Below are 16,999 nucleotides of genomic sequence, written 5' to 3'. Positions count from 1 at the left end.
TTGTCTGAGGAGGCCTTACAAATAGCTGTGAAAAGAAGAGAAGTGAAAAGCAAAGGAGAAAAGGAAAGATATTCCCATTTGAATGCAGAGTTCCAAAGAATAGCAAGGAGAGATAAGAAAGCCTTCCTCAGTGATCAATGCAAAGAAATAGAGGAAAACAACAGAATGGGAAAGACTAGAGATCTCTTCAAGAAAATGAGAGATACCAAGGGAACATTTCATGCAAAGATGGGTTCGATAAAGGACCGAAATGGTATGGACCTAACAGAAGCAGAAGATATTAAGAAGAGGTGGCAAGAATACAGAGAAGAACTGGAGAAAAAAGATCTTCATGATCCAGATAATCACCATGGTGTGATCGCTCACCTAGAGCCAGACATCCTGGAATGTGAAGTCAGGTGGGCCTTAGAAAGCATCACTATGAACAAAGCTAGTGGAGGTGATGGAATTCCAGTTGGGCTATTTCAAATCCTGGAAGATGATGCTGTGAAAGTGCTGCACTCAATATGCCAGCAAATTTGGAAAACTCAGCAGTGGCCACAGGACTGGAAAAGGTCCGTTTTCATTCCAATCCCAAAGAAAGGCAATCCCAAAGAATGCTCAAACTATCGCACAATTGCACTCATCTTACACGCTAGTAAAGTAATGCTCAAAATTCTCCAAGCCAGGCTTCAGCAATACGTGAACCGTGAAATTCCAGATATTCAAGTTGGTTTTAGAAAAGGCAGAGGAAGCAGAGATCAAATTGCCAACATCCTCTGGATCATTGAAAAAGCAAGGGAGTTCCAGAAAAACATCTGTTTCTGCTTTATTGACTATACCAAAGCCTTTGACTGTGTGGATCACAATAAACTGTGGAGAATTCTGAAAGAGATGGGAATACCGAATCACCTGACCTACCTCCTGAGAAACCTGTATCCAGGTCAGGAAGCAACAGTTAGAACTGGATGTGGAACAACAGACTGGTTCCAAATAGGAAAAGGAGTATGTCAAGGCTGTATATTGTCACCCTGCTTATTTAACTTGTATGCAGAGTACACCATGAGAAACGCTTGGCTGAAAGAAGCACAGGCTGGAATCAAGACTGCCAGGAGAAATATCAATAACCTCAGATATGCAGATGACACCACCCTTAATGCAGAAAGTGAAGAGGAACTAAAGAGCCTCTGGATGAAAGTGAAAGAGGAGAGTGAAAAAGTTGGCTGAAAGCTCAACATTCAGAAGACTAAGATCATGGCATCTGGTCCCATTACTTCATGGGAAATAGATGGGGAGACAGTGGAAGCAGTGTCAGACTTTATTTTGGGGGGCTCCAATATCACTGCAGATGGTGATTGCAACCATGAAATTAAAGGATGCTTACTCCTTGGGTGGAAAGTTGTGACCAACCTAGACAGCATATTACAAAGCAGAGCCATTACTTTGCCAACAAAGGTCCATCTAGACAAGGCTACGGTTTTTCCAGTGGTCATGTATGGATGTGAAGGTTGGACGGTGAAGAAAGCTGAGCACCGAAGAATTGATGCTTTTGAACTGTGGTGTTGGCGAAGACTCTTGAGAGGCCCTTGGACTGCAAGAAGATCCAACCAGTCCATCCTGAAGGAGATCAGTCCTGGGTGTTCACTGGAAGGACTGATGCTGAAGCTGAAACTCCAGTATTTTGGCCACCTCATGCAAAGAGTTGACTCATTGGAAAAGACCCTGATACTGGGAGGGATTCGGGGCAGGAGGAGAAGGGGACGACACAGGATGAGATGTCTGGATGGCATCACTGACTCGATGGCCATGAGTCTGAGTAAACTCCGGGAGTTGGTGATGGAGAAGGAGGCCTGGCGTGCTGTGACTCATGGGGTCGCAAAGAGTCAGAGACGACTGAGTAACTGAACTGAACTGAATAATATAACCTCAAAATATCAATACATAAATACTGACAGAAAGAGAAAAGGACTAACAGCCACGTTCATAATCGCAGTGGGAGATGTTAAAGACACATCTGTCATGGAACTGGGCTCCCTGGGACGTAGTCACCTGCACCCATGAAGTACCTGAAATGCGGCTGGCTCTACAATGCGATGTGCTGCAAGCGTGAAACACACACTGGAGTTTAAAGACGTAGCATGAAAAAAAGAAAAGAAAATATTTCGTTAGGTTTTATCATGTTGATTATACACTGAAATGATAATCTTTTGGGTGTGATAAAATAAAATATATTACAGATAATTTCACCTACTTCTGCTTACTCAACGTGGCTACCGAAATCTGAATTGACAAACCTGACCTAACTGATATGCATGAAACACTGCATTCCCCCTGATACATATTATTTTCTAGAGCCCAAGGAACATATAAGAAAATGAATATACATTGGGCCATTAGGAAAGGTTGAATTATTTCAAAGGACTGAAATAATGCAGGGTATACTTAGGGATTGCAATGGGATGACGATTATGTGCCCTCAAACTTCACCCTGCACGTGGAGATGATACTAGGAGGCACAGATTCTGGGAGGCGTCAGGTCAGGAGGGAATGGGCCCCGTGCTGGGAGGACAGAGAGAAGCAGGCAGTCTAGGAACCAGGAAACAGGCCTCACCAGACGTGGCACCTGCTGGTGATCTTGGGACTTCCCAGCCTGCAGTACTATAAGAAACAACTTTCTCTTCTTTAGCAGCTAGTCTATGGTATTTGTAACAGTAGCCCAAAAAGACTAAGATGGGGCTCTTCATGGAATTAAGCTAGGAATCATAAAAGGGTCACTAGAAAAACCTCCCCAGACATTGGGAAGTTAAATGACATACAGGGGAGCCTCCTGGACACTGGGTGCCATGTGGGGTTCTTCCCCATCTTTGAGTGAAGGGCTGCACCCGCCTGGATGACCCCGGATCACCCCTCCACATCTGATGCGGAGGCCCCCGTGCCTCCCATGACCGGAGGATCCAGCCTCTCCCGGGGCCTCCGTGTCACTGCACAGGCCTTGTCCACGCGGCCCCAGCAGGCAGAGTGAGGCCTGTGTGGAGCCTCCCAGGTCGCTGGCCTCGCTGCCCACATCGGGGCCATGCAGGAGCACCACGTGTCCACTGAACGAGTGGATGAGGGCCCTAACAATGACAGTGATGACGACGACGAGGAGGAGGTGAAGGGGGCTGAGATCCAAGTGTCAGTCCCTGATTCAAGCCTCTGTGCGTATGAACTCATTTAACCTCATGACAAGGTTGTGTGCGTATGGAGGGCGGGGGATGGCAGTTCCTGCCACTGTTCTCACCTCGGAGCCGGCAAGTTCACTCTCAGTGTCCAGGGGCGGCTACAGCCACTGGCCACAGACTGGACAGCTTTAACACAAATTCATTCTCCCCAAGTTCTACCGTCAGAAACCTGTGATCAACGTGTGGGCAGGGCTGAACTCCCTCGAGAGGCTCCAGGGGAGGGTCCCTCTGGCCTGGTCCAGCCCGTGGGGTCCCCAGGCCTCCCTGGGCTTGTGGCCACATCACCCCTGCGTCTATCTGCACAAACCTTCTGCCCTGGGTGGCTCTGTGCTTCAGATCACCCCCTCTTCTCTTCCAAAGACACCTGTCATTAAATTTAGGGTCCACAAGCATCCCAGGTGATCTGGTACAGAGGTCAGTAACTTACTTCCATCTGCTGAGAACTTTCATCGGAATAAGTCACCTTTGCAGGCTGCAGAAGGATAGATGGCTTTCAGGGCCACCACTCAGCCCACCATACTTGTCATGAAGCCACATGAAGACACCATACTTGTAAGGAAGCCTCACTGGGCTTGGTGCACAGAGCTTCGAAGAAGCAGGACTCTAGGACCTCAGTCCCGAGGCTGCCTCAAGAAGACAGTTAGGATCAGGACCCTCGGGCACAACGACCAGATAAGCAGGGCTCAGAGGTGTGCTGGAGGGCGTGGGGCTCACCTGCAGGGAGCCTGGAGCCTGCCATGATGGCCCAGGGTTGGGGGATACAGCGCGTGCATTTGGGAATGCACACATCCCATCATGGACAAGGGGAGGCAGGCCCGGGGGCTCAGGCCAGGGGAGCCCAGATCGTCCTGCTGCCCTCAAGGGGCTGGTCAGAAGAGCACAGGAGGGAGCCGTGGTTTCAGCGACCTGGGTCGCAGTCAGTCTGCTCCTGTGTTGTCTCTGAGAATTACTCAGCCTCTGTGAGCCCACCTTTTGCTCCTCTGCAAAATTCGCCATTCGTGACTTGCTTCACAGGTGGGGGGAGTTCCTGGTGCTCTCAGCACCCCCGCCCAACCCGGTGGCTGAGGCTTGCTGCCTCTCCATGACCTTGAGGCCTCTAAGACCACCCCTGCACAGACTCTCTTTGCAAAGAAGCTGGAAGGTGCTTCACCTGCCCTAGGAAGTCCTGGGGCACCAAAGCCTCTAGCCTGGGGGCTCCTCGGAGGGGCTGACCACACGGGGCGCTAGGAATGACCGCCGATGCCCCCATAAGGCCAACCCCGTCTTTCCTGTTAGAGCCCAGGTTTCTTTTTCTGTGCTCTGCTCAGCCGCACGCAAAGACCCAAACTACATTCCCCCGAGTCCGTGGAGATTTCTCTCGATGGTGGTCAAGAAGCAGTGCTGGGTAGGCATCGCTGGGAAACACGCTCTGCTGTTTATGTCAGCGACAGGGTCCTACCCAGAAAAACAGCTGGCAGGATCGGGAAAGGGTCGTGGGACTCGGTGAACACACGGGATGTCCTCGTTCTTACACACATGGGAGGTTTTAAACCCTGGGGCCAGCCTGACAGCAGTCTGCTCCCGATGGGAAGAAACCGAGAGACGCCGGTCCGCTCCCCGAGCCAGATGCCCCAGAGCGGAGGCTTCTGTCCAGACCGGCCCCTTGGGTGGGGAGTCTGGAGGCCACAGAACGGCAGGGGCCTTGAGCCTTGGCATGGACGTGTGGAGAGCCAAGGGGCTCGGGGAAGGGACAGAGTCAGGGTCCTTGCAATGGACTGCCACCAAAGGCTGGACAAAGACAAGAAATAAAACAAATGTCACACCTAATGTTGCTAAAGAGCCAAGAAGGCCCAGAAGAGTGACCCGGACTGTGCCGTCCAAGGTGGGGAGTGTTCGGGGAGGCTTGCCCAGCACAGACTGGACGGGGTTAAACCTCCACTCCCAGCTCAACTCACAGGAACGGAGACCCCACCACAGTCGTTCCCGGCACTTTCCTTTGAGAAGGAAGAAGGGAATCACAGAACAAGCAAAGACGTCCCCGTGAGGGATTCCTGGTGCTCGAGGACGCCAGGGCCCCTCTTCGTCCCCTCGGCTGCCTGAGCCTGTGTGTTGTATATCATGGTCACCCGTCTCCGCTTAAGGGCAGGCTCTGAGGTTGTTGCAAGGTTGGCCTCAGCGAGACTGAGCATGGGGTCCCTAGCTGCCCCCAGAGGGCTTCCGGGCAGCACACCTCCCCAGCCCACCCTGACCCCACAGCTGCCGCCCACCCCAGAGGGCCCCCTCACTGCCATCAGGGAATTAGGGGGTGCCGAGAGCTGAGGCCCGAGGGTGCTGGGGGCCTCCACGGCATCGTGTGTGCACCCCTCCCCGGCTCACGGTCCAGCTGTGGGGAGCGTGTGTACACGGCAGGGACACACAGACGGCTCCAGAGCACCGTTGGGAGGCCTGGGCTGGACATCTGACCACTTCCCCCTCTGTGCCCTCGGCTTCCTCAGCACCAAGGATAACCCCACCGCAGGAGGGCCTCTGAGGCCACGGCTGCTCTGTGGGAGGGGTCGTGTTCGCCTCGAATGTGCTCAAGGCACGTGATGCCCAGTCAGTCCCTAATGACCGGGCGCACTCTTGGCAGCCCTGGGGCCTGCATGCTCTTCCTGTTGGCACCGGGGTCCCGTGTGGGTGTGACCTGGAAGGCTGGTTCCAGGCTGGATCGGTCTGCTCAGGTGACCGACGTGCCCCCAGGAGGGACAGCATCTGGCGCGGGGTGAGCCTCATCCTCCTTCTCCTGATCGGCACCAGGACCGCCCTCTGTCCAGTCTCCGAGGTGGAAGACAGCGACCCTTTCTCGGTCACCTGAACGTGTCATCTCACGAGAGTCTGGCTTGATGATATCTGCTGAGTGATCCAGGAGGGCCGGGGGGACAGTCCCCCTGCGGTCTTTCCCCGACCTCTGGCCGCATCACCGGGTTCACTTTAATACTCGTGGACGAGGGGGCAGGCTGGGACCACCACTGGGGTCTGAACCTGCCTTGCTCACGTCCTCCCTCCACCTGGACGGCTCCCAGAGGGGACAGGAAAGTGCTCAGTCCCTGGGCAAGGGTCGGCAGGGAGGCATTTCTGCACCGTGGTTCCTGCTGACCACATCTGCACCGCCCGGGAGGAGCTGCTGCAGTTACTCGGGCGTGGTCACATGGGGCGCTGGCATAAGCATGCCTTCGACACATCCTGGACATGGTACCCTGACTGTCTCCAGTGAGCCTGGACGCAGAACGTGCTGTCTGAACGAGCTGGGGCCGCAGGACTGGTTGGGGCGGATTTACCCCTCAGCTCTTGGCACAGGGTCTGGCTCCCAAGGCCTGGCTTGTTGAAGGAATAAAAGACATGTATTCATTCACAGGCCTACATTGATGATGAGTTGGTAGATTACTCAGATCCAGCCTCTCGTGGAAAACAATTAAAAAAAAAATAGTGTCACTCACTAAAGTTGCCGAAGACCTGAGAAGACCCAGAGGAGCAACTGCCCAGATGGGGAGTCTAACAGAAGACCCTTCCCTCCAGATGGATTTGGACTCCCAGGAGACGACACTTTCAGGTGACTCAGAAAGGGCCTCCCTCCTCCAGACCCGAGAATTACAAGGAAGGTGGTGCTGGTGCCAAGTAGGACAAGGAGCGGGTGAGGACCCCAGTGAGTCCAGGCATGTCAGCCTGTGACCTTGGCTCAATGTGTTCCTATCCATAACGCCCTCAGATGAGTGGAGAATGCAAGTGCCAAGTCTTTCTGGATAAGGGCACCTTCTTCCCAGGGTTGGGAACTACCCCACGGGTTGTGGAAGGGTGGTGGCCAGTGGGGAAAGTGTCAGGCCCACCAGGATGAAAGACGGCTAGAGGAGAACCAGCAGAAGTGACCCCTTCAACTTTGGGATCCTGAGAGGATTAGATGGATAATAAATCTAATAAACTGGTTAAGCTCTCCTCGTTTACAGAAATAACCCTCAAGATAGAAAGGTCCTTCAAAGGACAGGAAACCATTAAAAAAAAATGACACAGCCAACTTAGAAAAGAACCAAACAGAACGTGCAGAAATAAAAAAGTGTCATAACGAGAAGCAAAAATAGTAGACACTTTAGAAGACCCTTGACCTCTTCAGGAAAGGGAGACACGTGGGCACAGAGCAGGAGCAAGCTGATAACGTATGCAGCCCCCTGCCCACCCCCTGCTCTCCAGGAAGAAAACCCAACCCTGATCTGTAGCTGGATCATGTGCCAATTTCCACGGTGTAAATACTCCCGCCGTGGCCTGATTCATGTACTAAAGGGTTTACACCTGGCTGGCAGAGTTCCCGAGGAGCCAGAAAGAGCTGACTCTGGCACACAGCCGGCCTAGAGACATGGGAGGACGTCAGAACCGCAACCTGAAGGGCACAGATTTCAGCCTGACTACCTGGGACCCGGGCGGAGCTGTCCTTGACGAACTTTAAAGACAAGAGTCTTAAAACATGTCCAGAATTCACTTTATAACAAGTACACTTCCATAAAACCAAGAGAGGCCCAAAGGAAGCCAGGTGGGGTGTATAAAAGCCTTAGTGCTTAAGACTCAAGAGACATAAAAACTTTAGGGCCAAAGAAGTGAATGTGTAATGGTGCAATTATGAATATAAATATGAATAGCTTTGGGACTAGACAACGGCCCCTGACACCTCACTGTAGAAGAGGCTCATGGCAGAGGCACTGAGCCTGGGGGTAGGAGTGAGATGGGGGCTGAAGACCACATTTTGTTGTTGTTCAGTCACTAAGTCACGTCCGACTCTTTGAGACTCCATCGATGCAACACACCAGGCTTCCCTGTCCTTCACCATCTCCCAGAGCTTACTCAAACTCATGTCCATGGAGTCAGTGATGCCATCCAACCATCTCATCCTCTGACGCCCCCTTTTCCTCCTGCCCTCAATCTTTCCCAGCATCAGGGTCTTTTCCAGTGAGTCAGCTCTTCACATCAGTTGGTCAAAGTATTGGAGCTTCAACTTCAGGCATCAGTCCTTCCAGTGAATATTCAGGGTTGATTTCCTTTAGGATTGACTGGTTTGATGTCCTTGCAGCCCAAGAGACTCTCAAGAGTCTTCTCCAACACCACAGTTCAAAAGCATCAATTCTTTGGCACTCAGCCATCTCTACAGTCCAGTTTTCACGGTTCAGGGCAGAGCCTGATGTGAGGACCCAGCACCCAGGTTCAAGTGCTGGCTCTGCCCCTGTGGGGCCCAAGGCCCTGGATCTCCTTGCCCCGCCTCTCAGAGCCTCAGTTCCTTCCCTCGGTAAAGGGATCTGACCCCTGTACCACAATCCGGGTCAGGATGCCCACACAGGGTGGGGTGGGGATGGGGGTCTGCGTCCGGGACGACAAGTCCCTGAGAACATCTGGTGCTGCACTGTCCTTACATATGGAGCTGCTGAAATTAGACTTCAGGTGCCTCAAAGTCGAGAAGCCCCACCCCGATGTCCAGGCTATGAGGAGGGACCACCGCCCCCCAACTCCATGCTCATCACCACACTGAGCCAAGTCTGGGAACACACTCAGACACCAGCTCATGCCCACAAGGCCTCAACTGGAAACGGCAAGAAACATGCCCTTCCCCCAACCCCGTGTCCACGGCAGCCCTGCCCACCCCCAGCAGGGAGGATGTGCCATCACCTCCATTCCTCAGACAGAAAAACTGAGGTCCCGAGTGGGGAAACCACTTGCCTGAGGCTGCTCAGCCCCCAGGAAGTGGCCGGGCTGGGTCTGGACACACACCCGCGGCCTCAGAGTGGCTGGGCGGGGTCTGAGCCGGCCTGGGAGCTCAGGTACCCTCACCGCCTACCCGGGGGTCCTAGAGTCTGGTGTTGAGGCAGCTCCCATCCTCCAACAGGCAGCTCCTCGCTTGCTTTTCTAAAACCAACATCCACAAAACCAGGAAAGAGATGCCGCTGTGGCTCACACCATCTCCGGGGAGGAACGGGGAGAAACTGCAGCCCGCCAGCCTTGGGGTATGGTGGCGAGCCCCGAACGGCCACATGAAAGCAAACTGACCTTGTACGGTTCACGTGTCTGCAGCCTTAACAATTCTGCCAAAACCGGAGTCAAGCTCAACATCAGGGCAGTGCGGGCCTCTGTCACCTCTGGTACACAGCTGGGATTTTCCTGTGTGGCCTTCTCGGCAATGACCACTGGACATAAATAATGCCCTGGCTTTGAGGTTGGACTTGAAAAATGCTGATGGATTTCAGGTACAAGCAAACATGTTGGCCCACAAGCTGCTCTTGTCCGTTTCCTGGGAACCCTGGCCATCGGAGGGACAGGGCAGTGGGGGATGGGCGGAAGAGGCGCTCCTGCAGAAGGAAGGCCTGGGCCGCCTGCCTCCAGGACCCTTCTCCCACCATTTCCATCCTCTCTGCTGTCCCAGGGGTCTCTGATATGACACCCCTCCTGGACCCTCATGTGTGAAACTGACTTAGGGGGCCGTCTTCTGGATCAAGCTGTCAGATCCTAATTCGATAACGAGGGCCCCTCTTGTGGGTGGCTGGGGAAGCAATTTTTAGGCTGAGTTCCTCTGGGCCCACGGTGCCTGGAGGAGGGTGGGGGGCAAGTGGGTCACCTCTGGTCACAGCCAGTCGGCCAGGCTCAGCCTCCATCCGTTCTGTATGCGAAGTTATGAGCATGTTTCTTCCAGACCCACCACTCCCCGCTCTGCTGGGTGCCTGGCCCGGGACACCCAGTGTGTGTGCGGGTTTCTGTCTGGGCTACCTCTGGGGCACCAGACAGGGGATCGGGGACTTGTGTGGACACTGCAGGGGCGGGGGGGCTTCCTTGGGGAAGCTTCTGACGGCTCCTGGGAAACAGGCCTGCACGCTCCTTGCACCTCCAAGCATGGACCAGGGTCAGCAGTTTATACACCCTGGGAGCAGGTGAGAAGCCCAGTGTGGGGCACTCCTAGACCTGCTAACTCAGAACCTGCATCCTGATGACCTCAGGGGCTTCCATGCACAACCCGGAACCCTCTACCGAGGCAGCCAGGTCAAGGCTTGTTCCCCGCCAGAGCACCTGCCCTGCTCAGCCCTCCAACCACGAGCCATGCCTCCCCCATCCATGGCTGTACTTGAGGGTTCCCGCATGAACTCCCCCCACTCCTGGGATAACCGCTCATGTGTAATGTCTCAGCTTTGTTGCGGGATGAATGGTGCCCTCCAAAAGAGACACCCACACCTCAACTCCTCATATCTGCGAAGAGGGCTTTATTCGGAAATGGGGTCTTTGCAGATGAAATCAAGTTAGATAAGGTTACAGAGGATTAGGTGGGCCTTATGCAGAGTGACGGGTGTCTTTATAAGAGGCTGAAGAAACACAGAGAGGAGGCCGTGTGAGGGGGAAGTGGATGCTGGGGGGCTGTGGCCACAAAGCCAGGAATGCCTGGAGACCCCGAAACTGGAAGAGCCGGGAGTGACGCTCCCCCAGAGCCCGGGTCGGGGTCCTGGTCCTGTTGACCCTCGGCTTTAGACTTCTGGCGCCCAGAACTGGGAGAGAGTCGATTCGTATTGTTTTAAGCCTCCCCGTCAACCCAGGTTGTGGATGTCGGTATCAGAAGCCCCACCTGGGACACCCAATGTTCCGTGTCCCTAAAATCCACCAATTGATCACGACCTCAGCCAGGCTGGTCTTCCCCCGGTCATTACGGGATGTCTTCTCAACAACAAACCTCCTGACTTGGGAGAAAGGCTCGTGCTGCACACAGGGGCCTTGCCTGTGTGGGGCTCAAAGCCCATGTTGCCTCGGAGTGGCTCAGCCTCACACACTCGCTGGCCCAGGGGGAGCAAAGGGGGTCACACACCTCTGCGCCCCTGTGACCTCCACACCCTGCCTGGTCACAACTGCAGACGACCAGGCCAGCAGACATCTCAGGAGGACGGACTTCACCTGCCCCCATTCCTCTTGCTTCACTGTCCTTTTGCATCCCCCCATCCCTGCTCCTGGGCTTCCCTGGGGCCTCTCTTGCGATTTAGCCGGTAAAGAATCTGCCTGCAATGCCGGAGACCTGGGTCTGATCCTTGTGTTGGCAAGATCCCCTGGTGAAGGGAAAGGCAACCCACTCCAGTATTCTGGCCTGGAGAATTCCATCGACTCTATAAGTATAGTCTATGGGGTTGCAGAGTTGGACATGACCGAGCAACTTTCATTTCATTCATCCCTGCTCCTGGTCAAGCCTGTCCAGCTGTCCCTCACGTTGGGGTCCAAGGAACACTGGTGAAATCTGAGGACATTTTTGGTTGTATTTAGGAATGCTGCAAGATATCAAATGCCAGCAATCCCAAAGCTGAGAAATCCCACTTTAAGACTCTTCATCTTTTGGGGGTCATTGCTCGAGTATCCAATTGGAGTCCATGGATTTCTTTCTCCCTGGGGAAGACGCATAAGCCCCAAATTTGTTTCAAAATGGGCAAGGTGATGTGGCTGGGCTCTCTCCTAGACTATCTTGTTCTCCAAACCCTCTCATTTCTTGTAATCAGAGCACCCCAGGAATGAGTCATCCCGGGCATCTGTCCGCTAATGGTGCTGGCTGGACCTGCTCACACCCCGCACGCTGCCTGTGCCCGGCAGCCCCTGAATAGAGCAGGGGAAGGCAACAGGCTTCCTGGGGCCTGACTCATCTCAGGGGAAAGCTTGGGGCTGTAGCGGCCATGGAAAAGTCAGTTATGATCTGAAGACACCACAGGAAGGTGGCCCATGCTCAGCGCCAGCTTTTTGAAATCTTGAACCATTTAGTTGATGCCACGGTAACAGTTTTATCTAAAAAAGGCCCAATCAGGGACTTCCCTGGTGGCCCAGCAGTTAACACTCTGCCTTCCTATGCAGGGAGTGTGGGTTCAGTCCCTGGTTGGGGAACTAAGATCCCTGCAAGCCTCGAGGTGTGGCCCCCCCAATTTTTGTTTAAAAAAGGTCCAATCAACTGCTGAGAAAATTTTAAGGCTATAGAACCAAATTATCACTGAAATTTGGGGTCACTGTGATGTTGTGATCTGTACTAATAATAAGAAATGTATTTTTGGTCTTTGTCCCCCACTCCTGGCACAGAGCTCCTCACTCTGGGAATTTCGTAAGTGGGGAGAGCAGTCAAGGTGTCTCTTGGTAGGTGAATGAGGTGACTGTTCCAAGAGTGCCTCCTTTCGAAAGGCGGGCATTGCTTGCCAGGGTAATGAAGCACATGGTTAGAGGATTGGAACTTCCAGTTCCTCCCCCACACCACCTCCCCCCACCATGTCTGGGAAAGCCAGAAGTGCTTCTGGTTGAAGCGATCACCACCAGCCAGTGATTTAATCAATTGTGCCTGTGTGATGACTCCTCCATACAATCCCCCAAACAGGGTTTGGACAGCTTCTGGGTTGATGAACACATGCAGATTTGGGGAAAGCGGGGCTTGGAGAGCTTGAAGTTCCGTGCCTCCCCTCCACAGAGCCTGTCCTGTGCATCCCCTTCCATCTGCTGTTCCTGAGTTTATTACCTTTAACATTAAAGCTGTGACCTAGTAGGCAACATGTTTCTCTGAGTTCCCTGACCACTCGACAAATGAATAGAACCCAAAGACGTTAGAACCTCTGAATGGGTAGCCGGTGGGTCTAGGTGCAGGTGACAATCTGGGCTTGCAAATGATGGCTGGAGTGGTGGGAGGGTCTCGTAGGGCTGGGCCTTTAACCTGTGGGGTCTGGCACTACCCCCAGATAGGCAGTGTCCACACTGAGTTAAGTTGCAGGACCCCCAGCTGCTGTCAGAGAAGTGCTGGGTCGTGCCGGGGAAACAATGCATGCATGTTGGAACCGGGAGAAGCCTCGTCACTTATTAGGACAACTCGATCTTTTCTGGTGGCCATAACCAATGTCTTTATGCTTCATGTTTATTTCAAAGTCAGAAGTTTTAAAAAAGATATGTGTGGCGAAGGATTTGATTGGACTTGGAAAGGCTCTTCTTTCTCCTTTGTGAGCACGGCCATTCCATTATTTTATGAGCAATAATGATAGATGACTGAATATTCACATCACCAGTGAGAATTTCCCGAGTACCAGACGCTAAGTGAAGCACTTTAGCATAAGCCAGGGATGTAATGACTTGTTTCCCAGGTGGCTCAGCAGAAAAGAACCTGCCAGGCAATGTAGGACCTGGAGGGGACCCAGGTTCAAACCTGGGTCGGGAAGATCCCCTGGCGGAGGAAATGGCAACCCATTTCAGTATTCTTGCCTGAGAAATTCCACGGATAGAGGATCTTGGGGGCTACAGTCCACAGGGCTGCAAAGAGTCGGACACGAATGAGCACCTGAGCACGCACAGAGTCATGCAAATAGTGTTGGTGTCTCTGTTTGACAAATGCTGAAGCTTCACTGCTGTTGTAGTTCAGTCCTCCGATTCTGTCTGATTATTTGCGACCCCATGGACTATATACTCCATGGAATTCTCTAGGCCAGAATATTGGAGTGGGTAGTGTTTCCCTTCTCCAGGGGATTTTCCTGACTCCCCACATATTGTAAGACTAAACTTAAGAATTCTTGTTTTTTATTTCATTTCTGAAAGGACCGTGTAGGTACTTTCAAGAGGTCTTCTGCAAAACAAAGCCCTTTCGGCAAATGTGGTCATGATATCCAGGTAGGCTTTGCTGTTGTCAGTGTCACATCTCAGCCAGAAGGCAGATTCTGAGCTATTCCTCTGGCAGAAAAAATTCACAAAATAAACCAAGAAAGACAGCGGGAAAAACAAACCACACCAACAACTGGAAACGCGTTCCTCCTGAGACAAAGCTAGAGAAAATCCCAAAATCCTTGTGGCCCAAAAACCCTCTTGGAAATGAATGTTCAGTAAGGAAGGGATGAAACATCTCAAGTTGGAAGGAGAGGCAATGCCCATGGCCAGTCTTGTCTAGAGACAGCCTGAGCGCTCAGATGAAGACACACGCCAATGTAAACCCTTTGCACACAGCAGTGATGGTCATCACCATAGTTAGTGTTTAGTCTGATGACAACCTTCCCCGGGCACCACATAAGGGAGCAGACCTGGTTCTCTTCCTCTGCCCCCACACCATTCACTCATGAAGTCAGACCAGGTGCTATCGTGCCCTGCCTGCCTGGCTGGCTCGTCCATGAGCTGTGACCACCTCCAGGGCAGGACTCCGCCTTCTCTTCTCTGTGCGCCGTGAACCTACACACAGTGGGCCTTCAGAACCTCAGGACACTCACCCCACCCCCACTATAGCCAGAACCCTCCCCAGGCATTAAAACAGCTGTGGAGTCACTTTGGCCCAAGCCCTGGTTACGGATCCCTGGAGCCTACTATAGCCTCTACAGCGTGAATCATCAGGTCCTTTACACACAGATTCCCAGCTGTCAGATCTAAGCTTTGGATTCATTGTCAGCTCTGTCCCTCCTGTGGCAGCCAGGTGGGCCGCGAAGTAGACAACGGAGCTCATGAGCTGAATTTCAAGGGAGGCATTGAATGGACAGCGATCGATGCAACCTGTTGCAAACTGAGGGAGGTTCCCTGCATGTCTCAGAAAAGGCCTCTGGTGTGCAAGTGTGGAGCAGGACCCCCACAGTGCAAAGGAAACAGAGGTACTCAGGGGCAAAGGCTCTTGGCCTCTCCTGTAGCAGCTCCAGTTGGTACCTCGTGAACAGTGGACAGCCAATGTGGTCACCTGAGCGTGACACTTATTCCCTCACAAAGCAAGAGAAAGGGGGCAGGGTGTGGGAGTACCCAGAGGGTGTGGTGGGGAGGATGAAGGGACGTGTTCTTCCTCTCTTCAGTGCAAACTGCTTCTGTGAGCCTCAGAGCTGCCAGAGGGCAGTTACCAAATAGGGTCCCCACAGCATCCAGGGTGGGCTGGGAGCCTTAGCCCTTGTCACATGAACAAGCCACACCACATGGCTTCCCTGAGTTCTAACAGCAGAATCTGGGGGTTTTGTCTAGGTACACACTTCCTTGCTATAGCTGTGTTACCCACTCCTTTGAGCCCCACTTTTCTTTTCTAGAAAAAGGGCATCAATTGCGACCTTAGCAGGTTGCTACCTTACTCCTGTGAAGACTAATTAGGGAAATCCTACAAAGAATAGCTGGCCTTCAGAGATATCAATGAATAGCTGGCCTTAAGAGATACTGGGCTTCTCTGATAGCTCAGCTGGTAAAGAATTCTCCTGCCATGCAGGAGACCCGGTGTGATTCCTGGGTCGGAATCCTGATTGGCTGCAGAAGGGACAGGCTACCCACTCCAGTATTCATGGGCATCTCTGGTGGCTTCATGGTGGCTCAGCTGGTAAAGAATCTGATTGCAATGCGGGGGACCTGGGTTCATTCCCTGGACTGGGAAGATCCCCTGAAGAAGGGAAAGGCTACCCACTCCAGTATTCTGGCCTGGAGAATTCCATGGATTGTATAGCCCATGAGGTCGCAAGAGTCGGACACGAATGACGGACTTCCACTTCACTTTCAAGAGATACGACCTTGGAGAAGGAAATGGCACCACACTCCAGTAGTCTTGCTGGGAAATCCCATGGACAGGAGCCTGGCGGGCTATGGTCCGTGGAGTCGCAAAGGGTCAGACACGACTGAGGGAGGAGCAGGCGCTTGCCAGAGGCCCCGGCGCTTTTGATGGCAGAGCCAGGACTGTGGCTGAGGACTGCCAGCTCCCAGGCCTCTCTCACCAGATAGGAGCGTGGAAAACTAGCATCTAAAATAGCCTGAGGGCTTTCCTGGCAGCTCAGTGGTAAAGAATCGCCCCCCTGCCAAAGCAGGGGACGCGAGTTTCACCCCTGGTCTGGGAAGACCCCAGATGGCAGACCAGCTGAGTCCATGCATCACAGCCTCTGGGTCGGTGCTCTGGAGCCTGGGAGCCACAGTACTGAGGTCTGTGGGCACCAGAACCCGTGCTCTGCAACAAGAGGAGCCACCGCAGTGAGAAGCCTACGCCCCCCCAACTGGAGAGCAGCCCCTGCTCGCATCAGCTAGAGAAAAGCCCACACAGCATGAAGACCCTGCACAACCACAAATAATAAACTCATTGAAAAAACGCAAAAAAAAAAAAAAGAGAGAGAGATATGACCTGAATTCAGATTAAACTGGAGTCTCCAAGTGTCATCTGGCATTTCTTCCCTGAATCAGCCAAAACCCACACAGTTGCATTTCCAGGGTCAACACTTAGCCAGCGGGGCAGAAAACCCAGCGTGGTTCAAACAAGCTGACAGACAAGCAGCAGAGGACTCACGGGCAGACGGCTTCCCTCCGGTTTCAGGTGGAGTTCTGGGACCACAGCAGGAACCAGCGCTGTCAACCCCTGGGCTCAGCAGCGCCCTCATTCTCAGGCCGGCGGCTCTGCCCTGACCCGCGCAGGAAGGTCACCAACTGCCCCAGGCTGACCTCACGCCCCTCCCACTGCTGTAGCCTGACCTCACCCAGCCCCACCCCTTCTGGCAGAACCAGAGCTCGTCTTCCGGAGCGGCGGGCGCGGCCGGTGCGGCGGTGGCTGGGCAGTGTCGAGCCGGGCCAGATGGACCCTGGGCGTCGGTGAGTGACCTCGGCCTCCGCCGGGTGGAGGGACGGGCTTGTTCCTCAGCTGCGGTCCCTGGGCGCCCCCAGGTCCCGAAATGGAAAGAAAGCGGCGGTTTCTTCGCATTTCCGCTGGCGGTTTAGCGCGCGGCGGGGGAGCGGGGGCGAGGCTTCCCCGGGCTGGGGGCGGAGGTCAGAGAAGGGGCTGGGCGGGCCGGGAGCTGAGGGAAGGGCCCGGGCTTGAGGGAGCGGGCCGGGATTGAGGGACGGGGGCCCAG

Source organism: Cervus elaphus, chromosome 16 (genome assembly GCF_910594005.1).
Source record: "Cervus elaphus chromosome 16, mCerEla1.1, whole genome shotgun sequence".
Lineage (NCBI taxonomy): Eukaryota > Metazoa > Chordata > Mammalia > Artiodactyla > Cervidae > Cervus > Cervus elaphus.
The sequence above is the reverse complement of the archived record's forward strand: the minus strand, read 5'-3'. Positions refer to the sequence as shown.